General features: G+C 43.8%; 4 non-coding genes across 4 annotated transcripts; all 4 read right to left on the bottom strand.

Annotated features, from left to right (window-relative positions):
- Positions 1-14,498: 14,498 nt before the first annotated feature.
- On the bottom strand, positions 14,499-14,570 carry trnae-uuc (transfer RNA glutamic acid (anticodon UUC)). The gene has a single exon. It is a non-coding gene; the product is annotated as a tRNA-Glu (tRNA).
- A 1,533-nt stretch (positions 14,571-16,103) lies between these two features.
- trnal-aag (transfer RNA leucine (anticodon AAG)) lies at positions 16,104-16,185 on the bottom strand. The gene has a single exon. It is a non-coding gene; the product is annotated as a tRNA-Leu (tRNA).
- Positions 16,186-21,837: 5,652 nt separating this feature from the next.
- Positions 21,838-21,909, bottom strand: trnaq-uug (transfer RNA glutamine (anticodon UUG)). The gene has a single exon. It is a non-coding gene; the product is annotated as a tRNA-Gln (tRNA).
- Positions 21,910-24,132: 2,223 nt separating this feature from the next.
- Positions 24,133-24,204, bottom strand: trnae-cuc (transfer RNA glutamic acid (anticodon CUC)). Its single transcript has one exon. It is a non-coding gene; the product is annotated as a tRNA-Glu (tRNA).
- Between the last annotated feature and the right edge of the window lie 2,405 nt (positions 24,205-26,609).

The raw sequence follows: 26,609 nt of genomic DNA, 5'->3' as shown, positions 1-26,609 counted from the left end.
CCATTCATTGAATCACTTGCCCCAAGTTAAACAAGAGTTGGGATGATGAGCATACTGGTTCCCCGAGATTCAAACTCGGATTGCTGGATTAAGAAACCAGAGTGCTAACCGTTACACCATGGAACCAACAGGGCGCATGTTTAAGGCAGGAAACCTTTCACCCAGATATCACTTGCACACTCTTTCTCAATAATTGCCAGACTACTTTCGAAGGATTGTTGTTGTTTGGCACCAACTGCTCCTTTGTTTCGACAAAGCTTTAAAGAGTAGCGAAAAGTAAGGGAGAAAAACACAGATGTTGCAAGCACCTGGCGCCGGTGCATCAACAATGTGCATTGAAATAGCAGTTGAACTGGCTGACAAATTGTCCTCTCGATTCACACTTTGTGAAAAATTTAAATGAAATGCTCTTCCGCAAAGCAATCATCATTATTGGCAAAGAAAGGGACGGCCTCGCTGAAGTTTGAACGCAGATCGTTGGATTCAAAGTCCAGAGTGCTTACCGTTACACCACGGAACCCAGGATACAACGAAGCGCTGCAAATGACCTGTGAGACATGACTATTTCTGCTGCTATCTCCCGATACGGCTTGCGAAGGAAATGACTTGATGTCGAACTGGGGGACTGTGTCTTCGCAGAGTGAGGCGTTTCTGTTGCACTTGCTGTTGCTGCCACATCGAATGAAAGAGGTCAAATTCTTCGAGTGATCATTTGCAGCTTGTGGGCGCGTTTCGGGATCCGTGGTTTACCGGTGAGGACTCTGAACCTTGAATCCAACAATCCGAGTTCAATCCCGCCAGCGCATTGCTTTTTTTTTGCTGAAGGGCATTTTATTTCAAATTCTCAGAAAGTGGAAGTCTAACCACTGAGGAAATCTCAGCAAATTCCACCGCAATCACATTGCAGACGATGCAGCGAATGACTCTCCTGGCGTCACTGCATCAGCTCCAAAGGACTTTTCCTCAAGAATACAAAACTCTGAGAGACACGGAAGCCACAGTGGGCAGGGGGTCCACCTTCATGTGTCGTGTCATTCACTCACTCATCTGTCCCAACTTAAACCAGACTTCGGAGGCGACAGGCCAGAGTGCGATCCGTTACACCATGGAATTGACAGCACTCTGAGCGAAGACACAATACTTTTCTCCCAAAACACACACACACACACACACCTACACATTCTCTCTTTCAAACACACACACACACACTTGCTCAATTATTACCAGACTCCAGTCGCACTGTTATTTTGTGACACCAACTGCTTCTGTCTTCCAACAGATGGTTTAAACTGTAGATAAAAGATGAAATGCACTGACATTGCAGGCATCTGGCGCCAGTGGCTCAGCAATGTGCACTGTCTTAGCAATTGAACTGGCTGACAAATTGTTCTCTCGATTCTGACTTTGTGAGAAAATTAAACGAAACGCCCAGTATCATATCAATCATCTGCGTTGACAAATTAAAGCAAGGTTCCGCCGAGATTTGAACTCGGATCGCTGGATTCAGAGCCCAGAGAGCTCACCATGACACCACGGAACCAAGCACATGGCACTCTGACAATGTTCGTTCAATGCCTGTGCCAATTTGAACAGCAGGGAGAAATATCAGTCCCACTCACAATCCCGTCAATTACCAAAGCAATCCACATTCACAGTGCCCTTGCTGGTTCATTCTGTCAAAATGTGTAAGCTACCTTCAACTGCATTAAATTTCACTGTACCTCACCACATTCAAAGAGCAATGTTAGCATCGAACTGATATGAACCTTACTGCGGTAAATGTACTGAACAACATCAGCTTATCACAGCTCTGCTTTCGTCACAATGGAAGCCAATGTGAAAATATAAACAATTTCAAATCTTAATAGACAGGAAGGAGTTTGTGCCTGTGGATAACTGGCGCTGTGCACGTTGCTGTAATCAGTATCTGGGAGAATCGGGCAGATGAGATCCTGGTGGTCTTGTGGTTCGGATTCGGCGCTTTCAGGGTCGCAGACTGCCTTCGATATATTCAGATTTTAAAAAATAAACAAGCCAGCAATACTTCCTGTTCCAAGGCACCTCTGCCAGAATCAGTGCAGTGAGATTTGTAGTTTTGTTTCCGAGTTGGAAATGTTACATGGGTGACAGGCTGAGATCAAACACAGACAGTCAAAGGCAGTGATAAGCTGCAAAGCGCTGACGATGGAGATGGTGATACAAGCTAAAATCCGGGTGGTAAGAGGTCAGATTTAACCGTTTACATTGACAGAAATATCACTTATTTCTGGATAAAAATCTCGGGCTAAATGACTTCTAGAAAACTTCTCTCTGAATGAAACACTAAACTATTTGACTTCTACTGATTGCAAATAGTTTTTATTCAGAAATCCGTAATTGTGAGATGAACAACGCGGGATGGAGAAAGTCTCAGTTTGAGTGGTGTCACTGCCGGAGGAATGGAGAGCTGGAATTTAACCAGGAAATCAGCAGAGTATAAAAACTATGGCGCCAAACGTTGGGCTTGAACCCAAGACTCTGCAATTACATCTGCCATGCAACCGACTAAGATAGCCAGGCTACTGCTGTGATTACCGTTGTCCGACTCTTAATATGCATGAACCCAAATATTGTTCGAATCTGGTGTCTCAGTTTGTTCTGATTACAAAGTTTACAATTAATGGACCAACAGCATCCCCAAGGTTACCAAGAAAATGCTGGAAAATCCCAGCAGGTCTGCCAGAATCTGTAAGGAGAGAAAGGAGCTGATGTTTCGAGTCCAGGTGACACTTTTTCAAAGCTCAATTAGAAATGTCAGCTTTGAAAAGGGCCATCTGGACTCGAAACGTCTGCTCATTTCTTTCCTTACAGATGTTGCCGGACCTGCTGAGATTTTCCAGCATTTCGCCTTTTGGTTTCAGATTCCAGCATCCGCAGCAATTTGCTTTTATCCCCAAGGTTACAATGCGTTCCTCTCAACCATCAATAACATATTTCAAATCTTCCAGTTCTTAGCTGCAGTTCCTTCAAACATTACAAACTCCTCTTACAGCTTTCATTCTGATCTTTTCTCTGTAACATTTCGAGATTCAACTTTTGAACGAATATGAATCATTTTGTGACGGTAACAGCTGTTCGTTCCCATCGGGAACTGAAGCACATTGAGACACAGAGAAAACGAAGCAAATACACACACCCGAGAGACAGGGGCCTAAGGAGAGACAAACACAATGAAAACAAGCCTGACACTAACATGGTTCTGATGTGTTCCAGTTCCGGCTGCAGCATCCGTGAATGCTTCTGTGAATTAACGGAAATGGGAACACGCCCGAGTTTTTGCATGGATTTGATTTAATTCACTCTGTAGACATACAATTAAAAGCAGGAATAATGAAAAGCGGGAAATCCCAATGGATTTTAACTCGATCACGTTAATCACTCGGACACGATTACTAGTTTCTAAGCTATTAAGCCAACCGCAGGTCCAATGTAACAGTTACTCTACAATTTACTTTAAACGTCATTACTTCTAACGTCATTAATCGAACATGTAATCACTAAAAATTCATGCAGTAGAATGTAGCATTATTCATTTTGACAGGAGGAACGAGCAGAGGCAATGCAAACATGAATTGCTGTGGGCAATTGATAGGCTTGTGGAACCAGCTTCGTTCGTCCTCCAGCAAAGTAGATCCGTTAGTTCAAAACCCGTCATTGTATATGTGCAGTTTAGTTCGCCTCACACGCGAAAAATTCCAATACTTCAATTTCAGAACAGCTCCGATTTCAGTATGATTTGCATTCGTCATTTGCATCAACTGCGTTGCTGCGTGTAACCAGCATTTTCTGCTTTCAGTCAGTGTCTGTGAAGGGCAAAACAAGACTCACCTTCCAGCTGGATATCTTGTATCAGACTTGGAAAAGTCAGAGATGTAACAACAACAACAAGCTCAGAAGATAAATCACATGGCCCAAACATTGTTCACTCAAGAATTTGATACATGCCCAAATCTGCCGCTCTCAAGTCACATTATTTTAACTCCCTGTTCTACATCTCAGACATTTCCACACCCATCAAATATCAACCAACAAAAATTCAGCCTGCTCCACAGTTTGTGGTAAACTTACTGTCGATCTTCGCAAGTAGTTGGCTTCATTACAGCACTGTTTTTTTGTAAACCAATGGTCGCGAGTCAAATTCTCGCTGGAGCCTGAGGTTACGTTTGAGATTCCGGTAACAAGTTAGATGGTGAAATAAGCTGTCGGGGGGAGACAGACATTTTAGATTAATGAGCAAGAAGATTTAGTTACGGAGGGAGAGAAGTAGAAAGAACAGGACCTACTTGAAAATGTTGAGAAAGTTATGTGTTGATGTTCAAAGTGATGAATGGGTATTTGGGTCTTCATTATCAGGAGAATGAAATGGAAGAATCAAGAAGTCTGCCACAATTGTAACCTGGTTCTTCTGAGACCACAGCTGCAACATTCTGTGCAGTTTTGATCCCCACGGTGGAGAACTGATAGACTTTCATTGGAGGTTGCAGAGGGAATGTTCGAAAGATTGGATCCTGAGATGAGGGAGCTGTCCTATGATGATGTTCCCAGGAGCAGGCTGAGGGTAAGAGAGTGGGTTTTCTGACTTTAATTAATTATTTAATTTTTCAGTTAATTTTGGGTTTAAAATCGGAGGTTTTTTTCAAAACCGGAAGTCGGGCCAGGAGGGGCCTGGGGAAGTTTTTGGAGGGTTTAAAAAGGGCTTACCTTGGAGGTTCAGCTTCATTGTTCCCAGGAGCAGGCTGAGGGTAAGAGAGTGGGTTTTCTGACTTTAATTAATTATTTATTTTTTCAGTTAATTTTGAGTTTAAAATCGGAGGTTTTTTTCAAAACCGGAAGTAGGGCCAGGAGTGGCCTGGGGAAGTTTTTGGAGGGTTTAAAAGTGCACCAAAGTATACAGCGGGCAGCATCGTAGCGGGCAGCAGAGTGAGTGGGAAGTTGAGTGAGCTGTCAGGGCTTTGGCTCACAGGGCTTGGACGAGCAGGGGTGAGTTTTTGTTTCCTTACATTCTTATTAACTTTTCACTGTCTAACTTGACATAAAGTGTCCAGTATGAGTGTGAAACCAGTGTGTTGTTCCCAGTGTAGGATGTGGGAGGTCCTGGAGGCATCTGGCCTCCCGGACATCCACATCTGTGAGGGGTGTGTCGAGCTGCGGTTCCTGAGGGACCGTGTTAGGGAGCTGGAACTGCAGCTCGAGGATCTTAGGCTGATGAGGGAGAATGAGGAGGTGATAGACAAGAGCTATCATCAGGTGGTCACACCAGGGCCACGGGAGGAGGCCAAGTGGGTGACGGCCAGGAAGGGTAAGGCTAGGGTGGTTGAGAGCACCCCAGTGGATTTGCCCCTGCACAACAAGTACTCCTGCTTGAATACTGCTGGGGGGGACAGCCCGCCTGGGGGAAGCAGCAGTGGCCGTGTCTCCGCAGTGGAGTCCAGCCCTGTAACTCAGAGGGCTAAGGAAAAGAGGAGGAAGGCGGTATTAATCGGGGACTCGATGGTGAAGGGGACAGACAGGCGTTTCTGCGGAGGTAGGCGGGATTCTCGCATGGTGGTCTGCCTCCCTGGGGCCGGGATCCAGGATGTCGCTAGTCGCGTCCCGGAAATCCTGAGGTGGGAGGGAGAGGAGCCTGAGGTAGCGGTACATATTGGTACCGCTGATGTGGGTAGGAAGGGGGAAGGGGTCATGAAAAGGGAGTACAGGGAATTAGGGAGACAGCTGAGAAAGAGGAAAGCAAAGGTAGTAATCTCAGGATTACTGCCTGTGCCACGGGAAGGTGAGGGCAGGAATGGAGTGAGGTGGAAGATGAATGTGTGGCTGAGGGACTGGTGCAGGGGGCAGGGATTCAGGTTCCTGGACCATTGGGACCTCTTTAGGGGCAGGGGTGATCTGTATACAAAAAACGGGTGGAACTTGAATCACACGGGGACCAATATCCTGGCCGGTAGGTTGGCTAAGGCTACTGGGGAGAATTTAAACTAGATAGGTTGGGGAGAGGGGAGCTAGAAGAGTTGACTAGGATCAAGGAACTAATTGATGGGGGGGAGGATGCAGGGGTAAGGGGAATTACAAAATTAATGGTAGAGGAGAGGGTGCAAGTGAATGAAGGCGGTAATTTAGATAAGGGAGTAGAGGGAGAGGGTGTTCGCGACTCATCAAAGCGGGTCCAGATAAAAGCTGGAATAAGGACACTTTGCCTGAATGCACGAAGCATTCGGAACAAGGTAAATGAGTTGATGGTGCAAATCAGCACAAGTGGGTACGATCTAGTGGCCATTACAGAAACGTGGCTGAAAGGTGACCAGGACTGGGAGATGAATATCCAGGGGTAGCAGGCATTTAGGAAGAATAGACAGGAAGGAAAAGGTGGTGGGGTCGCGCTATTAATAAGAGATAATATCAGGGTAGTACTGAGGGATGACATAGGCTCTGAGGAACAAAACGTGGAATCATTATGGGTAGAGATGAGGAATAGTAGAGGGAGAAAGACACTAGTAGGTGTGGTATATAGGCCCCCGAATAATAATGTTGAGGTAGGGAGGGCTATAAACAAGCAGATAAGGGATGCGTGTAAAAACGGAACGGCAATAATCATGGGGGACTTCAACATGCACATGGACTGGCAGACTCAAGTCGGTAAGGGTGGAATGGAGGAAGAGTTCTTAGAATGCTGTCGGGATAGTTTCCTTGAACAGCATGTTACGGAACCGACGAGGGAACGAGCTATTTTGGATCTGGTATTGTGTAACGAGGTAGGTAGAATTAAGGATCTTATTGTGAAGGACCCTCTTGGGTCTAGTGACCACAATATGGTCGAATTTCTGATTCAGATGGAAGAGGAGAAAGTTTGGTCCCAAACCAGTGTCCTCTGTTTGAACAGAGGGAAATATGATAGGATGAGGGATGAATTGGCTAAGGTAGACTGGGAGAGCAGGCTGGCAGGTAGGATAGCTGAGGAACAGTGGAGGATTTTTAAGGAGATCCTTTTCAGTTCTCAGCAAAAATATATTCCAGCAAAAAACAAGGATTGTAAGAAAAGGGAGAACCAGCCGTGGATAATGAAGGAAATAAAGGAGAGCATTAAAATAAAAACAGCTGCGTACAGAGTGGCCAAAAATAGTGGAGAAACAAGTGATTGGGAAAAATTTAAGAAACAACAAAGAGAGACTAAGAAAGCGATAAAGAAAAGAAGGATAGACTATGAAGCTAGGCTAGCAATTAATATAAAAAATGATAGTAAAAGTTTTTATAAATATATAAAAAGGAATAGAGTGGCTAGAGTGAATGCTGGACCCTTGGAGGACGAGAGGGGGGAGTTAATAGTGGGAAATGAGGATATGGCTGAGTCTTTAAATAAGTTTTTTGTGTCGGTCTTCATGGTGGAGGACACAAATAGTTTGCCAAATATTAACGATAGAGGGTTGGCAGCAGGAGAAATACTTAATACAATTAATGTTACCAGAGAGGCAGTGCTGGGTAGACTAATGGGACTGAAGGTGGACAAGTCCCCGGGTCAGATGGAATGCATCCCAGGGTATTGAAAGAAATGTCAGAGGTAATAGTGGATGCGTTAGTGATTGTTTATCAAAACTCGTTGCATTCTGGGGTAGTGCCCGTTGATTGGAAAACGGCTAATGTTACGCCGCTGTTTAAAAAAGGAAGGAGACAAAAGGGGGGTAACCATAGGCCGGTCAGCTTAACATCTGTAGTAGGGAAAATGCTGGAATCCATTATTAAAGAGGAGATAGCAGGGCATCTGGATAGAAATGGTACGATCAATCAGACGCAGCATGGATTCATGAGGGGAAAGTCGTGCTTGACGAACATGTTGGATTTTTATGAAGATGTGACTAGGGCGGTTGATGGAGGAGAACCGGTGGATGCGGTGTTCTTGGATTTCCAAAAGGCGTTTGATAAGGTGCCCCATAAAAGGCTGCTGAAGAAGATTAGGGCACACGGAGTTGGGGGTAGTGTGTTAAAGTGGATTGGGGACTGGCTATCCGACAGGAAGCAAAGAGTCGGAATAAATGGGTGTTTTTCCGGTTGGAGGAAGGTAACTAGTGGCGTGCCGCAGGGTTCGGTGCTCGGGCCGCAACTATTTACCATTTATATAGATGATCTGGAGGAGGGGACGGAGTGTAGGGTAACGAAGTTTGCAGACGACACAAAGATAAGTGGAAAAGTGAATCGTGTGGAGGACGGAGAAGATCTGCAGAGAGATTTGGACAGGCTGAGTGAGTGGGCGAGGATATGGCAAATGGAGTATAACGTTGATAAATGCGAGGTTATACACTTTGGAGGAAATAATAACAAATGGGATTACTATCTCAATGGAAACAAATTAAAACATGCTACCGTGCAAAGGGACCTGGGGGTCCTTGTGCATGAGACGCAAAAGCCCAGTCTGCAGGTACAACAGGTGATCAAGAAGGCAAATGGGATCTTGGCCTATATTGCGAGGGGGATAGAATATAAAAGCAGGGATGTCTTGATGCACCTGTACAGGGCATTGGTGAGGCCGCAGCTGGAATACTGTGTGCAGTATTGGTCCCCTTATATGAGGAAGGATATATTGGCATTGGAGGGAGTGCAGAGAAGGTTCACCAGGTTGATACCGGAGATGAGGGGTTTGGATTATGAGGAGAGGCTGAGGAGATTGGGTTTGTACTCGTTGGAGTTTGGAAGAATGAGGGGGGATCTTATGGAGACTTATAAGATAATGCGGGGGCTGGATAGGGTGGAGGCGGAGAGATTCTTTCCACTTAGTAAGGAAGTTAAAACTAGAGGACACAGTCTCAAAATAAAGGGGGGTCGGTTTAAGACAGAGTTGAGGAGGAACGTCTTCTCCCAGAGGGTGGTGAATCTCTGGAATTCTCTGCCCACTGAGGTGGTGGAGGCTACCTCGCTGAATATGTTTAAAGCGCGGATGGATGGATTCCTGATCGGTAAGGGAATTAAGGGTTATGGGGATCAGGCGGGTAAGTGGTACTGATCCACGTCAGATCAGCCATGATCTTATTGAATGGCGGGGCAGGCTCGAGGGGCTAGATGGCCTACTCCTGCTCCTATTTCTTATGTTCTTATGTTCTTATGAAAGGCTGAGTAAATTGGGTGTTTATTCTCTGGAGTCTGACGAAAGAAAGGAGATTGTTTCCGCTGGTCAGAGAATCTAAAGGACGGGAACACAGTCTCAGGATGTGGCGCTGATCATTTAGAACTGTGTAAGATGCTATATCAGAGATTTGGTTCAGAATTGGTGGGCCGCATGTCCTGATTCTGCATTGCAGGGACACAATGATAGCAATAGATTTAGCAATGTCGAATTCAAATAAAATTAGACAAATTATATCAGTCCTGCACATATTATCAAACCTATTGTCATTCTCAGTAACTGATAGAAATTGATGCTCTGATTGTAGATATAGAACTGTAACGCACCATCACACCGAGCAAATCCACTGCCCGTTTAAATGTTGATCAGTGAAATTTTAATCAGCTTCCGCTATGAAACATGCGGGAACTGACTCAATAAAGTCTCCATTCACGAAAGAAGTGTTATTTCCTCTTACAACTTCAAAGCTTTTGTTATTTTTTGTACCATTTAGCGTGAAGATTTATACAGTAAGTGAACAGAGATTTGATGCTAAAAATACGTCCACATGTTCCCTCCGGGTACATAGCCACAGTGACGCACACAGAGGAGCAAACGTAAACATAGACGGTGAGCGTGACAGACGCTTAAGGACGACAAAGGCAGAGGCTTGACGCTCAGTTGTTGAACATTTGACTGCATATCAAAAGGTTCCTTGTTCAATTCGGGATGTCCTCTTCAGTATTTAACTGGATTTTTTTGTATTTCTGACAGTCCTTCAGTGGTTGGAAAGTTCTTTATGACGTCCGCTGGTCGGAAGAGGCTCTATAAAAATGCAAGTATTTAATGATCTTCAATCCCAGTCCTCTGTTTACTGACTCAAGTCAATGGAAATAGTTTGTCCATATTCTGCTCTATCAAACGGCCCTTTTTCCATTTTTGGCAGAAGGATTTAACCACTGCATCAAAACAACACTGTGGAGGTAAAGTAGTCGAAGGAACTTGTTTAGATTTGTAAACTATATCATCATGTGGTCTTCCTGTATCAGGTTTGGTGCAAATCGAACTGGCGTCAAATTTGCAGAGAAAAAGCTTCCAGCCTGATTAAGAATGTCGTGCGTGTCATCCTCTCTGGCGCGATCGGTCAGCGAACATGGTTATTAACCGAAAGATTGGTGATTCGAGACCGTCCGGAGATGGCACTGCCGCTGTGTTTCATTTTCCCCCACCAGCTTTTATTGTTACATAGTTTTAGTTTTTCTTTTTCATTTCGTCCATGGGCGTCAATGAAAGTATTTCTCATGTGCTTCCAGCTCTGCTGTTAACCGGTGTTATCGACATTACTAATTCAGTGAATATTCATCCCAAACACATTTGTAGTAATTTATATATTTCAAATACTATTAAACTTAATAACTGAACGCGAAACTTTAACTCATGGTTAATCCTGGGTTTCAATTTAATTTTCCCACCCACTCCACTTCATTCCCGGTTCAATCAGAAATCTGTCCATCCCAGCCTCAAGTGTGTTCAGTGAAAGAGCTACTCTCATTCCAAATTTCTTGCTCGTGGTTCTGGAGAATAGAAGAATGGTTAGTGATTAGCGCCACTGTCACACAGCTCGCTGGACCCTGTTCGATTCCCGGCTTGAATCACTGGTTGTGCGGGTTTTCCCCATGTCTGTGTGGGTTTCTTCCGAGTGCTGCGGTTTCCTCCCACGTTCTGAAAGACGTGCTAATTAGGTGAATTGACATGAACTGTGACGACTCGGGTAGCTTCACTGCAGTGCTAATATAAGCTGGATTTGTGACGAACAAATAAATTAAAGAATGAGAGGGGATGTCACTGAAACTTACACAATTTTGACAAGGCTTTATAGACTCGACAGTTGGGTGTGGTTTGCGATGGCTGCGAGGGGGACGGCTGTGGAACAAGTGTTCATAATTGCAGGATACAGGGGAGCCAGTTCGATCTGCGACACGGAGAAATATCTTTACTCTGAGGGTGGTGAACCTGTGGAATCCTCTGCCACACGAGTGTCTGGATGAATTGTTTATGTATCGATCCTCCAATGAGGTTTCAAAAGTGAGAAACTTATGAATGTTGATGCCGATTTGGTTGCGTTTGTACAAGAAATGCAGTTTTATTCCATTTCTGACGAGAAGTTTGTAAGTAGCTCAGATTTCATGCAGCAAAATGAATGGTATTCATTTTGACAGGAGGAACCAGCAGAGGCAATAAGTTGCTGGGGATAATTGACAAGATTGTGAAAATTAGCGATTTTGTTTCTCACCGCAGTTCAAACTGGGTCAACTATTATTCCTGTTTTCAATCAGGAAATAATTCCAGCTCCTCTTCATTCATGTGCTACGCGCATTCAATAAATTTTCATTGACCGGGAATCGAATGCGGGTCGTGGCAGTGGGAGCGCCGAATCCTAATCATTAGACCATCAGGGAAGATAACGACGCAACGTTTAGCCTGACTTTTCCACTTCAGAATTTTTTTAAATGCACAAGAAATATTTGTTGGACAAAAATCACATCCAGAAAGAACACGTGTGACTCCTTCAGCCAATGAAACACTAATTGTTGCTGTCTGGAACAAGGAATCAACAGTGAGGTCTCACAGGCTGTTCATGTGTATCTTGCAATTTCCAAAACCGACCCATCTCATCATGCTGATCCTGTGAAACGGATGAGGTAACACACAGCAGATGTTCATCGCTGCAAACTATCTGCTTTCCACCTCAGCATTGTGTAGGTTTAAAAGCACCGTTAAAGTTTAAGACTATCGTCATTCCACTGATCATTACCGACTTTCTGTGTATTTTATATTGTGATAAAACCTGTATTTATAATATAAACAGCTGATGGTAGACATTCTCTGCTGATTTGGTAGCATCTGTGGACACATAAAAATCTAAATACCTCCATGCGTTAGCTGTTTCTGAATTATAGCGATTGTTGCGTTTGCAAAGCGGCAAAATATTTTCAAAACAACTGACTCATTTCAAATTTGTTTTGTTAAATATTAAGGCATTACATTGTCTCACAGCCATAGGACATTTACACTTCGCCATGTCCTGAATAATATTGTACAACTGCAGTCAGAGAGAAAGGAAAACAATTGGGACAAATATTATTTTCTGAATCTTACGTTAGATCAATGAATATGCCACATTGCTAAGGTTTCCAGCCGAACTGGAATAGGAGAAAACAAGGTTCTAAATTGCAATCAGACTGCACGGTTTGATATTCTCGGCCGGTCACATTGGTCATGAGCAGAGTTTCTATAGTGTAGGGGTTATCATCTTCATATCATCCAGGATAGGCTCCCCGATTCGAAACGGGGTTGAACATGATCGAAATTTACTGCTGGAAAGTTGCCCGATTGTAGTTCGTTGTTGGATGTGAACTGAATATGGATCAACCAAAATATTAATTTGTTCTTCATCAATTATTGGAAAAAATGCTGTCCGTGTGCAGCTGATGTCGGTTTGATGGATTATCCATGGGAAATGTGTGGGCTTAAGTGGGTTAAGGTGGCGACAACAGTCTCGGTCAGGCACCCTGGGCTTACATTCTCTGGATCATGTGTCAGCCATTTATGACGAAGGTATGGAGATATTTCTTCTCTCAAAGGCTTGTGAATATTTAGAATTCTGCAGCCGGCCAGAGGTGTGTGGATCCTCAGTCGATGAGGACACTGGAGGGTTGAGTTGGAGTGGTTTCTGAAATCTAAGGGAATGAAGGGCTATTGGGATAAGCTGGGAAATTGGGGTTGAGGTGGCGGATCTGCCTTGAATCAATCGTGGAGGAGGCTCAATGGGACATGTGACCCAGTTCTACTTCATTGATTCTGTTCACTATCAATACCAGATCCGGTACCAATGACGTCTGCTGACAGCATTGAAGTCTTGATTAAGGCGTATGGTCGAAACCAATCACTGCTGAATTTTCAATTAATTAACTTCATGGAGTACCTTTGATTTGATTTTTTATTGTCACATGCATTAGCATACAGTGAAAAGTATTTTTCTTGCGCGCTACACATCAAAGCATATCGTTCATCGGGAAGGAAACGAAATATTGCAGAATGTACTGTTACAGACACAGCTAGGGTGTAGAGAAAGATCAACTTAATACAAGGTAGGTCGTGCATGTTAACACGTGAATTCCATGCAGTAGAATGTGTCGTTAAACATGTCAACAGCAGGTACCAGTAGACACAATGCAAATATAAATTGCTGTGGGCAATTGACGTGTTTGTGGAGCCAGTTTCCTTACATCGTTTCACCGCAGCGTTTCTGATAATTATCACGTTCGCCGTACACACGCAAGTTTCCTGGTTCAATCCTGGGCAGAAATGTATTAAACAGGAACAGAAAATGTTGGAAAATCTCAGCAGAACTGACGGCATCTGTGGGGAAACCAGCGTTTCAAATCTGGATGACCCTTCATCAGATTTCCTGATTCGACACACTGGCTCTGTTCTCACTTCACAGATGCTGCCAGACCTGCTGAGATTTTCCAGTATTCTTTTTGTGTGTTTCAGGTTCCAGCCTCAGCAGTATTTCATCTTTACAGAAACATTTCCAAATGTTTTCAATTTCAGAGTAACTCAGCTTTCAGAATTAATCACGCATTTGCCACGAATCATTAACTGCCGAGTATTTTCAACATTTTCTGATGGTAACGCCATGAATCAGCTTGTGAAAAGAACAAAACGGATGTTCTGTGATATAAAGCAAGGGAGGATGATTAAATGAAACAAGCAGTGATGGATAAGGCAAGATTTAGCTGGCGATGGTGGAGGCCGGGTGGTCAAGTCGTTCAGACTCAATCCATTCACCACCAAGGCCCAGAATTGATGATAAACTGTCAACTAAACAGAACATTTTACTGAGCGTGTAATCAGTTTCTGGAGGGGAAAGTATCTGAAAGCAAAGGAAGAGTATATCATTTGCTGCAGAAGGTAGAATGACTGTGTGACTATGTCTGTAGCGACAGTGACCTGGAATGAGGGAATGGAGACAGGAATGATGATCAATGAGATACAAATCTCTGATGTTGTTCAGCAGATTTACCACAAGAAGCTACAGAAGACGCAGAGGTTACGAATGATCTGTCAATGTGGTGAGCTACAGTGAAATTTAGTGGGGTCGAATGTATTATTATTCATTTTGACAGGAGGAAGCAGCAAGGGGAATGTCATGAAAAGTTGCCGGGGACAATTGACGGGATTGTGCAAGTGGGTTTATTTTGTTTCTTCAGGTCGTTCAAACTGACACAATGATCACTCCTGTTATTGATCAGGAAGTAATTTCAGCCCCTCCGCATTCATGTGTTGGTCGGCAGCAATAAAGCCTCTATTCCCTGACCGGGAATCGAACCCGGGCGGCGGCGGTGAAAGCGCCAAATCCTAACCACTAGACCACCAGGGAAGATTCAAGCAAGCATTTTAATCTGACCGATACATTGCAGCGTTTTTCAAATACTCGCGAAAGGTTTGTCGGGGAAAAAAAACCTAATGTTTCGATCGAACACGAATGACTCCTTCAGCCAACAGCAAATTACTGCAGATTCTGGAACTTAAAAGACAAACTTAAAATGCTCGAAAATCTCAACAGGCATGACGGCCTCTCCGGAGAGAGAATAGAGCCAACATTTCAAATCTGTATGGTCAGTCATCAAAGCTGAAGACAGGAAAAGAGGACAAGGTTGATACTTTAAGTGTGGGATATGTTGTGTGAGGGTGGAAGCCGTGGGTAAGAGTTGACAAAGTTGTGATGGGAAAAAAATCAAAGGGAATGTAAATGGTGGCGCGAAAAGCAAAATACTGCGGTTGCTGGAATCTGAAACAAAAACAGGCAATGCTGGAACATCACAGCAGGTCTGGCAGCATCTATGGAGAGAGAACAGAGCCAACGTTTCGAGTCTGGATGACCCTTCGCCAGAGGTCTGTAGATCCTCAGTTAATTAGAATATTGAAGTTTCAGGGGAGATATTTTTGGAATCTAAGGGAATGAAGGGCCATCAGGATACGTTTGGAAATTGATGTTGATTCCTGGGATTCGTCATGATCTCCTTAAATTGTGGAGGAGACTCCATGGGACATGTGAGCCAATCCTACTCCATTAATTCCGTTCCCTGCAGCACCAGATCTGATAGGAATCACCTCTGTTAAAAGGGTCGGTGAGTGTTCTGAGGCATTGAATTCGAGGCAGCAGCATTTGTGGGGGAAAGTGATCAAATGCCGCAAATGTCAGGTGTTCGGTTGATTTGTTTTACACGTCATGAATACTTTTTCTCGAACATGTTATTACGAAACGTTAATGCAGTAGGATGTATCATTACTCATTTTGACAGGAGAAACCAGCAGAGACAATGTCATAGCAATTGCTGTGGGCAAAAGATGGGCTTCTGGAGCCAGTGTGGTTGTTTCTTCAGTAAACCGGATCTGCTTGCCCTGAGGTCATCACCGTGTTTCTGTAGTTCGGTGGTTATCACAAGAGCCAGGTTAATTCTGAAAATATCTGGTGAGAACGAGGAATGATGGGACGTGTACATGATAGGATTTGAACTTCACTTCGAAAGTTCAAGTCCATCACTTTAATTCCTGGGCAGGGAATAAAGTCTCACTGTCTGTAATCCTGTTATTTATATCATGATGCAAAGATGCCGACGTTGGAATTCAGTGGGTACAGTAAGAATTCTCACAACACCAGGTTAAAGTCCAACAAGCTTATTTGGAATTGCGAGCTTTCAGGAGCACTGCTCCTTCATCAGGTTGTTTGACTCCGCAATCAGAAATTCAGCCTGTGTGTGCTCTCGAAAGGAGCCACTTGAACACACGCTGCTTTACCCCAGCAACGTTTTAAGTTGGTAATGTCCCTGCTCGTTGTTCATGACGAAAACGACACCGCACGCACTCCTGCACTTAATCTGAGCCGTTAGACCAAAACTCAAATCTATTTTGGCAGCGGTGGGATTCGAACCCACGCCTCCGCAGAGACTGGAGCCTTAATCCAGCGTCTTAGACCGCTCGGCCACGCTACCACATCGCAATACATCGCGATCATGTTATTTAATGATATTGTTACTGAAATTCATTAAAAGCAATGAAACTTGGAAAGGCCAACAGGAAGCATGAGCTGCTCCTTCACTGATTCAGGTAAACCTGAACTGCGCAACAAACAGAAATCATCTCACGTCAGAAACACAATGAGCTGCAGTGAAGGGCCGGCATCATTTAAACTGTCCTTAAGCTCGTCTCTTCCCAATTTCCAGCCAGAAATTACAAGGGAACCTCCTGTTGAATTTGCTCAGGGTCTGCACTTAAGGACACGAGGCGAGATTATGTTTTATATCTTCATCCAGGCAATAACCCACATTTGTTTTCAGAGTTTGGATGGGAGCAATAAATCTTCAATTCCAGACCAGTAATCTAAACAGCAGGGAAAGAGTCAAACTCTAACCACCAGACCAGCAGCTTGCAGCGTGTTTTAGAATTTAATTTATCCACGCTGCTTTTGTTACTTTAATTTTCACGCCACTTTCGCCACAAATAGCTTTCTCCTGCAAAATGGCGCCCTCTGTTTCAACGCCAGTGATCTGTTCAGCCAATGACAACATATAACAAACACTCCAGTGCAATTATCGCTTTCGCTTCCGACGGTTCGAAACCGGACAGAAATATTTCCAAGTGCTTTTCAATGCAGAGTGCGGGAAAAAGTTTCATTATTCAGTGTCAATGTAAACGGTAAAATCTGACCAATTACCAGACAGATTTTACCTTGCAACAACTTCTCAATCGTTCGTACGATGCACCCTATCACTGTCCTTCTCTTTCTGTGTTTGTTCTTGAACTGTTGCACATGTGAAACTTCCAGCTCTGATATAAACTTGCAAACCTCACTCGGCTGATTCTAATAGATCTGTTTTCGATCAGAGAGTAAATCAGATCATTATTAATGGTTTGCTGAGAGCAAATAGTCCTCTTTTCCAAAGCGGGAATTGAAACCAGACATCACAGGGAGAGTGCTGAACACAAGCCACTGGACTACCATGGAAACCGGTGAACTGTGTTTTTCAAACTGACTTCACACATGTCCCTTTGCTCATTATTTTCCGCTCAGATCTTTTTCACTTGTGACACGTTTCCTCTTCAAAATGTCCTGTTTGGGTGGAACATAATTGCCTCCTTCAGCCAATGACAACACGGATTGAGTTCGCTGGGTCATGGAATTGATAGTGAAATGAAATGGTCCCACAAAATGCTAAAGTTTAGAAGGATGAGGAGGGAATCTGATAGAGGTATATAAAATTCTAAATGGATTGATAAAGAAAAGGTAGACCAAAAGTTCCTGCTCATGGGGCAATCAAGGACAAGAGCTCACGTGTATAGTTTGAGAGCCCGTGGATTTAAAACTGAGGTGAGGTGAAACTACTTCTCGTAAAGGGTGGTGAATTGGTGGAACTCGCTGCTCCATAGCACGTTGGAATCTGAATCGTTGAATGATTTCAAGAAGGGATAGAAATATTTCTGATGAAGAAAAACACATTAAAGGGATATGGAGAATAGGTGGGGAGGTGGATTTCAGATCAAGGAGAGGTCAACCATGATCTGATTGAATGGCAGAGCAGGATCACAGAGCTGAATTTGCCGACATCTGCTCCCAATTCCTATGTTCCTATGTTTCTATGTATAGCGTTCAATTTTCAAGCCCACCAACCTCATCACTGCGGTTTTGTTGAAATATATGAACAGTACGCCCTCTGGTTCCCCTTCACCCACAACGCATGTGAGTCCTGCAAGTAAATTTGTAATCGTCTCATTCTGTGGTGTAATCATTCTGTCATTCTCTGTTTCCCTCATTTATTTTCCCCTGGCTTCCACCATATCAGATGTTGTTATGTTTCCTCCCTGCTGGATTTCACTTCTTTTAAAATTCCTACATTTCTAAACATTCCGAATGTTAACGAAAGGTCATGGAGGTGAAAGTTTATCTTTTCTTTCCCTATGCACAGACGCTGTCTGACTTCTTGAGTTTTTCCAACATTATTACATTTCATTGCAAATTTCTGATCCGCTGTTAGATGGCAATGAAAATATATTTAGTTGACATGCTTTTTTGACGCGGGCCTGTTGGTCGATGGGTAAGATTCTCGCTTTGGGTGTTAAAATCCGCAGGCTTGCGAGAGGTCCCTGGTTTAAATCCTGGACAAGCCCTTGCTTTGTAATGGACATGTCGTGGATTTTGTTAGTTTATTTCCCGTGACATGGCGGAATTGGTTCACATGGGGCATGATTTGAGAACCTGAGAACACACTGAAAGGCTTCCCATTGACTCTGTCTACACTTCCCGCTGTCTCGGCAAAGCAGCCAGCGTAATTAAGGACCCCACGCACCCCGGACATTCCCTCTTCCGCCTTCTTCCATCCGGAAAAGATACAAAAAGTCTGAGGTCACGTACCAACTGACTCAAGAACAGCTTCTTCCCTGCTGCTGTCAGACTTTTGAATGGACTTACCTTGCATTAAGTTGATCTTTATCTACATCCTAGCTATGACTGTAACACTACGTTCTGCACTCTCTCGTTTCCTGGTGCATGAATTGTATGTTTTGTCTGTAGAGCGCGCAAGAAACAATACTTTTCACTGTATGTTAATTCATGTGACCATGAATCAAATCAAATTCTGTTCGCACAACACACTCACAGAGGTCCAGACATTTTCAAAAGGAGACAATGCTTGCAGACATTCATTTAATCCTTATTCACCCATTCAGAGGACCGCATGTTTTGTGGGTTCCGACAGTTGTTTTGTGTATATTGAGTTGCGGGTGATTGCTTCACTTTCTTTCCCTGTCTGTCTCTTTTTGTCGCTGGAGACCTGTCTCTGACTCTTTCACTTTTCAGTCTTTTTGTCTGTGCATCGATCACTGTTCCCTCTTTTGCTCTTTGCACCCTCTATTCTCTCGCTGTCTATGTTTCACCAACGTTCACTGGATTTGATCCTGTGATGAGGCGGTTGTGCGGGGAGGAGAGACTCAGTGGGATGATTTTGGGCTGAGAGGTGGTCAGATCGAAAAGTCTGAAAATGGGGCGATAGTTTGACTCCAGGCATACTGAGATGCTGTTTCCCCACCTGGTTTGAGTAGTTAGATCAAAAATATTAAGGCGAAAGATGTAAGAGGAGTTTGCAATGTTTGGAAGGAGATGCACCTCAGAAGTGCAAGATGCGAATGAAGTTGTCGATCATTGAGAGGAATGCATTCTAACCTCAAATATTCTGTCGGTTGATTAATCGCCAACTTTCTAATTGGAATAAGCTGAGATAGTAGATGGAAAAGCCATATTTGTCTCCATGCATTTGAGTATATGGAGTGCCAGTTCTGATATGTGTCCGTCTAGCTCAGGGTCGTGCATTTGAGTCCCACGTTGGGCTCTGTTTTTACTGGGTTAAGTTCCAGCAGTGTCGCCGCTCAAACTGAACCTTTTCCCATCCCGTTTTCTTTTAAAGTTTATTTAGTAGTCACAAGGAAGGCTTGCATGAATGAAGTTACTGTGAAATTCTCCTAGTCGCCAGACTCCAGCGCCTCTTCGGGTCAATGCACCTAACCAGCACATCTTTCCTACTGTGGGATGAAACACTCGCTGACACGGGGAGAACGTGCAGACCACACACAGATAGTGACCCAAGGCGAGATTCGAACCCCGGTCCCTGGCGCTGAAAGACAGCAGTGCTGAGCACTGTCCCACCGTGCCGCTCTATGAATTTCACAGTTACTACTTTCATGAGTTAAAGCGATCTCTGCTTCCCTGGCAGTCGAAGAGTTTAGTGCTTAATTCAGCTAGAAGCTTTCTTCTCATTTTGCGCGAGATTGGAACCAAGATCTGGGAGATTGTGTCAGTGGAAACAATAATCATTCCCATTGCCATTCAGTCACTCCAACCTTACATCCTGTCACCAGGTCATAAAAAGAGTTCTTGTCCTCTTTTTTTCCTTCACTCTGTAGTTGCTTGTAAACCATTGAATCTCTAACTTCTTCCATTTTGGATATAACGTCAGCGACCCGAAACATTCACTTTGTTTCCCTCTCCAAAGACGACGTTTGACCTGCTGAGTTCTTCCAATATTTTCTGTTTTGAAATGGGATTTTCAGTAACTTCAGTGTTTCTTTTTCTAGTTCAATGTGGATTAGTTTTCTTGGACTGAATGTTCCCTGTTTAAATCGTTAAAGGGCTGAGGTATTAAAAAATAAGATACAAGAATGTGTCACCCTATTTGACATAAAATGAAACAAAATGAGGATCAATCATTCCAAAAGATGTTACTAATTCAAAATATCTTTTGCAGAGGGTCCACCTCCGGGTGCCATTCACTCACTCATCTGTCCCAATTGAAACAAGAAGTCGGACGGCGAGAGTCCAGATTGCTCAGCGTTACACCAAGGAAAAGACAGCACTCTGACCTATGACACCAGACCTTGCTCCCAAAACACACACACACACACACACACACACACACAATAATTGCCAGTCTCCAGTCGAATGGTTGCTGTTGTGTGACACCAACTGCTTCTTTCTTTCAGCAGATGATTTAAAGAGTAGCGAAAGATGAAAAAAAACATTGCTGATGTCGGCATCTATCGCCAGAGGCTCAGCATTGTGCAATGTACTGGAAGTTGAACTGGCTGACAAATTGTCCTCCCGATTCCTGCTTTATGAGGAACTGAAATAAAAGATCCATCGACAAATCAATCCTCAACAATGGCAAAGAAGAGCAAGGGTCCGCCTAAATTTAAACTCGGTTCACTGGATTCAGAGTAGTCACCATTAGACCAGAGGACCTACAACATAGCAGCCGGCTGCAAATGGTCACTCAAAGCATTTGACCCACTTGCTGTTGCTGCCGCATTGAATGAAAAAGGTCACATGCTTTGAATAACCATTTGCATCAGGTGGCTCTGTTTCTGTTTCTGTGGTGTGATGGTGGGCACTCTGGACCCCGAATGCAGTAAACGGAGTTCAGAACTCGGTGAAAGTTTGTTCGAATTTGCTAAAGACGATGATGAGTTTGCTGAAGCGCATTTCATTTTTACTTCTCAGAAAGTGGAAAACTAAACACTGTGGAAATTTCAGCAATTTCCAGCGCAATCACATTGCAGACGATGCAGCGAATGACTTTCCTGGCGTCATTGCATCAGCTCCAGAGAACGATTGCTCAAGAACAGAAAGGGCTGAGAAGCAGAGACACCACAGTGGGCAGGGGGTCCACCTACATGTGTCACTCATTCACTCATGCGTCCCAATTTAAACCAGAATTCGGAGGCGAGAGGCCAGAATGCGAACCATTACACCATGGAATCGACAGCAGTCTTTTCTCCAAAACACACACACGCACCGACTCTCTTTCTCTCACGCACTCACACGCACACACACACGCGCACACACACATTTTGCTCAATAATTGCCAGACTCCAATCGAATTGTTATTGTGTGAAACCAACTGCTTCTATCTTTCAACAGAGGAGTTAAAGAGTAGCGAAAAGATGAAAAGCACTGATGTTGCAGGCATCTGGCGCCAGAGGTTCAGCAATGTGCATTGGAACAGCAGCTGAACTGGCTGACAAATTGTCCTCTCGATTCGGACTTGGTGAGAAAATTAAACGCCCTTTAGTATATCCATCATCTGCAAATTAAAGCAAGGCTCCGCCGAGATTTGAACTCGGATCGCTGGATTCAAAGTCCAGAGTGCTCACCATTACACCACGGAACCCAGCACACATAAGCAATCTACAAATGGTCGCTCAGTACCTGTGGCAATTTGAACAGCAGGGCGAAATATCAGTCCCATTGCACATTTCCATCAATTATCCACAGCAATTCATATTTACATTGCCCTTGCTGATTCCTCCTGCAAAAATGAGTAGGCTACCTTCAGCTGCATTATATTTCACTGTAGCTCATCACGTTTAAAGAGCAATGTTAGCATCGAACTTTTATAAACCTGTTGTGTTAAAGATGCTGAACAACATCAGCATATCACAGCTCTGCTTTCGTCACACTGGAAGCCAGTGTGAAAATATGAACAATTTAATGTCTTAACAGACAGGGAGGAGTGTATGAATGTCGATAATTGGCACTGTGCACAATCCTGTCATAAGTATTTGGGAGAATCAGGAAGATGAGATCCTAGTGGTTCGGGTTCAGCCCTTTCCGAGTCGCAGACTGGCTGCGATATATTAAGATTTAAATGTTTTGATAAAGAAACCTGCAATACTTTCTGCTCGAAAGTAGCTCTGCCAGAAACAGTGGAGTGAGATTAGTATTTTTGCTTCCGAGTTGGAAATGTCATATGGGCATCAGGTCAGTTCGACAACCAATACTGATAGTGAAAGATAGTGATAGCCTGACGTTGGAGATGTTGATATAAGGTAAAATATGTGTGGTAATGTGTCGATTTAACCGTTTGCACTGACAAAAATATCACTCATTTCTGGATAAAAATATCTTGCTGAATGACAAGAAACTTCTCACTGAATTTAGCAGTAATCTATTTGACTTAGACTGATTCCAAGCAGTCTTCATTCAGAAAGCAGTAACTGTGAGATTAACAAAGTGGGATAGAGAAAGACTCAGTTTGATTGGTGACGCTGCCGGAGGAATGGAGAGCTGGAGTTCACCCAGGAAAGCAGCAAAGTTTAAAAATAATGAGAACCAGCCAATGTTGCCCTTGTCCATCATTCCTTGTGTCAGTTAATCCATCCTGTTATGCTCTCTATCACAGACCTTCCCTTTTAATCTCTTTACTGATTGCCAAGTTCCGCACGCATGAGGACGGCCTCAACCGGGATATTGGGTTCATGTCACACTATCTGTAATCCCCACAGCTCGCCTGGACTTGCAGAATTTCACTGGCTGTCCTATCTGGACATCTCTTTAACCTGTCTTAATGCTCTCTCCACTCACATTGTTTGTACCTTTAAGACTTGATTAGCTGCAAGGATTCGCATTCCAACCATTATTCTGTAAATTGAGTTTGTATCTTTCTCTGCCCTGTTTGTGAACAGAATTCCCACTCACCTGAAGAAGGAGCTTAAGGCTCCGAAATCTTGTGGCTTTTGCGACCAAATAAACCTGTTGCACTTTAACCTGGTGTTGTTAAACTCCTGACTGTGTTTACCCCAGTCCAACGCCGGCATCTCCACATCATGACAATCAACCTAACCCACACATCTTTGAAAAGGAAAGCGGATCACCAGGAGGAAACCCACGCAGACAGGGGGAGAACGTGAAAACTCCGCATATACAGTAACCCGAGAAATTGAACCTTAGTCACTGGGGCTGTGAGGCATCAGTTCGAACAACTGTCCCACCGTTTCGGCCTTTCTACTGCATTCAATTTTACTGCAGCTCGCTGCGTTCAAAGGGCAGTGTTAGTATCAACCTGTGATTAAATTATGTTGTGGTAATTCTGCTGAACAACATGAATTTATCACCGTTAATGGACCGTGGGTTCCAGCCCCACGTTGAGCGCGATTGTTTTTAAACTTTGCCGCATTTCTGGTTGAACTTCAGCTCGCCATTCCACCCGCAGTCTCATCACTCAAACTGAGTCCTTCTCCATCCCGCGCTGTTAATCTCACCGTTACTGGTTTCTGAGTGAAAGCTGCCACCACTTCACTGGAGGTCAGAAAGTTTGCTGTTTAATTCAGTTAAAGGTTTTCTTGTCACTGAGCCTGAGATTTGGATCCAGATCTGCAAGATCTTTGTGTCAGTGGAAACAATGAAATCCACCCCATTATCAGCCAAATTTTACCCGCATCACCATCTCTATCGTCAGCGCTTTCCAGCCCATCGGTTTTTTAAAATTCTTGACGTGTGACATTTCCAATTCAGACACAAAAGAGGAAATCTCCCTTATACTGATTGCGACAGAACTGGTGCTGACCCGGAAGTAACGCGGGACTGTTGTACAGGGTATAGCAATAAATCGACATCCCCTGACCGGGAATCAAACCCGGGCCGCGGCGGTGAGAGCGCCGAATCCTAACCACTAGACCATCAGGGAAGTTAATGCGAATTCTTTAAAGCAGTAATTTATACATGGACCACCTGCCTTTTATTTTATGTTGGACATATATTCACCAGAGCATGTTTCTCCTTCAAAGTTTAATGTTTAGATCGAACACAAGTGACTGCTTCAGCAAATGAAAACAGCGAATTCTGTTAGTTGGAACATAAAATCGACAGTGAGGTGAAATAGTCCCGCAAGCTGCCATGTGACACTTTCAATTTCCAAAACCCACCAACTCCATCACTGTGGCTCCTGTGAAACTTACAGGGTAACACACGGCAGGCATTCATCACGGACAGCAAGTGATACAAGTAATTTACGAAACACTATCATGTCGCTTCTCTTCCTGTTTCTGTTCTCCAGCTTCCTCTGACCGTCCAGTTCCCAGGGTCAATTAGCTGCTTAATGCAGACAGAGACAAGTAGTGAGCCCGAGCTATACCTGGAAAGCAGGGGCAGGGAATGTAAGACACACGGTACTGAGAGGAGATGGAGTTTAGAGATGACAGTATAAAGAGATCCAGATATCTCATCTTCCTGATCCTCCCAGTAACTGATTACAGGAATGTGCACACTGCCAATCACCCACTGTCACACTCTCCTTCCAACCTTCAACACGGAGTTAAGTTTTGAAGTTTTTGAAGTATTGCTACTGTTGGTCGGGGTTTAGCACTGCTGCCTCACAGCGTCAGGGACCCCGGTACATTTCTGGCCACAGGTGACTCTCTGTGTGGAGTTTGCACGTTCGCCCTGTGTCTGCGCGGCTTTCCTTTCAGTTGTTCCGCTTTCCACCAACAGTCCAAAGATGTGTGGATTCGGTGATTGGCCATGCTAAAATGCCCCTCAGTGTCAGAGGGGTTAGCAGGTTAAATACGTGGTGTTGCAGGGATTTGACGGATGTGGGATTGTTGTCGGTGCAGGCTCGGTGTACCGAATGGCCTCCTTCTGTGCTGCAGGGAATCTATCATTCTATGAATTTGATAGGGGAAGACATTATTTTCCCTGGCTGTGGAATCTAAGACTTTTGCAGTAACTTCATTGCAGTGTTAATGTAAGGCTATTTGTGAAACTAATAATGAATAATAAATGAATAAACTTAAATAATGTTTTGATTCTAATTGTTAAGTTTAATGGGATAATGGAAGCAAATTTAAATTACGTGTAATTTGTTTGAAATCAATGTGCATTAAAGAATGTTGATAACACCGGATAACATTCCATCCGGTAACACTTGATGGATATATAGATGTACGAGACACGTTTTTTACACAGACAGTGGTGGGTGCCTGGAACTCATCGGGAGATGCAGTGGAAGCAGATACGATGGTGAGTTTTAAGGGGCGTCTGGACAAATACATGAATAGGATGGGAATAGGGGGATGTGGTCCCCGGAAGGGTAAGAGGTTTGAGTCGGGCAGCATGGTCGATGCAGGCTTGGAGGGCCGAAAGGCCTGTTCCTGAGCTGTAATTTTCTTTGGTCTTTTGTTCTTATATATTTAATGACACCTCCGGGCCCATTGCTAACCCGCAACTGTTTGCCTATGAATGCTGATGAGGTCAAAACAGTGAAAACTACGTCTCTGGGTGGTCTTGAACTGATGTGGAGATGCCGGCGTTGGACTGGGGTGAACACAGCAAGAGTTTTAACAACACCAGGTTAAAGTCCAACAGGTTTATTTGGTAGCAAATACCATTAGCTTGAGAGCACATTTCCACTCCATCTGACGAAGGAGCAGCGCTCCGAAAGCTCATGGTATTAGCTACCAAATAAACCTGTTGGACTTTAACCTGGTGTTGTTAAAACTCTTGCTGTGGTCTTAAACTACCAACTTTTCAGCTAACAGCTGAACGCGCTGACTAATTGCGCCACAGAGACTGACAAAACAGCTGCTAAAGATATTCTAAACCAGGGTGCCAATGACCCAAATTCTATTTCTGCAAAACCTGTTCCAGAACTACAGCATGACCGCAGCGTTTACAATTCTATATAAGTCTCTTTGGTTATGTTGATCCCGCAGAATCCCGCAGGATATAATACTTTCCACTCAATCACAAATAACATCATTCACAGCTGCACCGCCTTCCCAACATTGTGACCCATTTCCCTCAGGATTTCTTCCAGTATTTAATATTTTCCTGGTTTTCTCATCATTTTGAAATGAGATTCTCTTCAATGTACAACACAAATGGAATTGCAAATCTGACGGACAAACAATGGAAACCAATTCACTGGGTAACAGAAATCCCACACTGCTCATTTCCAGATTCACAACACTCAGCTTTTCAGTCAAATGAACGAATTTATGACTGAAAAGTTTTGGAAAGTTGGTAAAAATATTGTTTGTGACTTACTCGGGTATTGTGTAAATGCTGTTTGAATATTCAGTGAGGGCACTATAA

The sequence above is a fragment of the Mustelus asterias genome, unplaced genomic scaffold, assembly GCF_964213995.1.
Source record: "Mustelus asterias unplaced genomic scaffold, sMusAst1.hap1.1 HAP1_SCAFFOLD_87, whole genome shotgun sequence".
NCBI lineage: Eukaryota > Metazoa > Chordata > Chondrichthyes > Carcharhiniformes > Triakidae > Mustelus > Mustelus asterias.
Note: the sequence above shows the minus strand (reverse complement) of the source record. Positions and strands in the feature narration are given on the sequence as shown.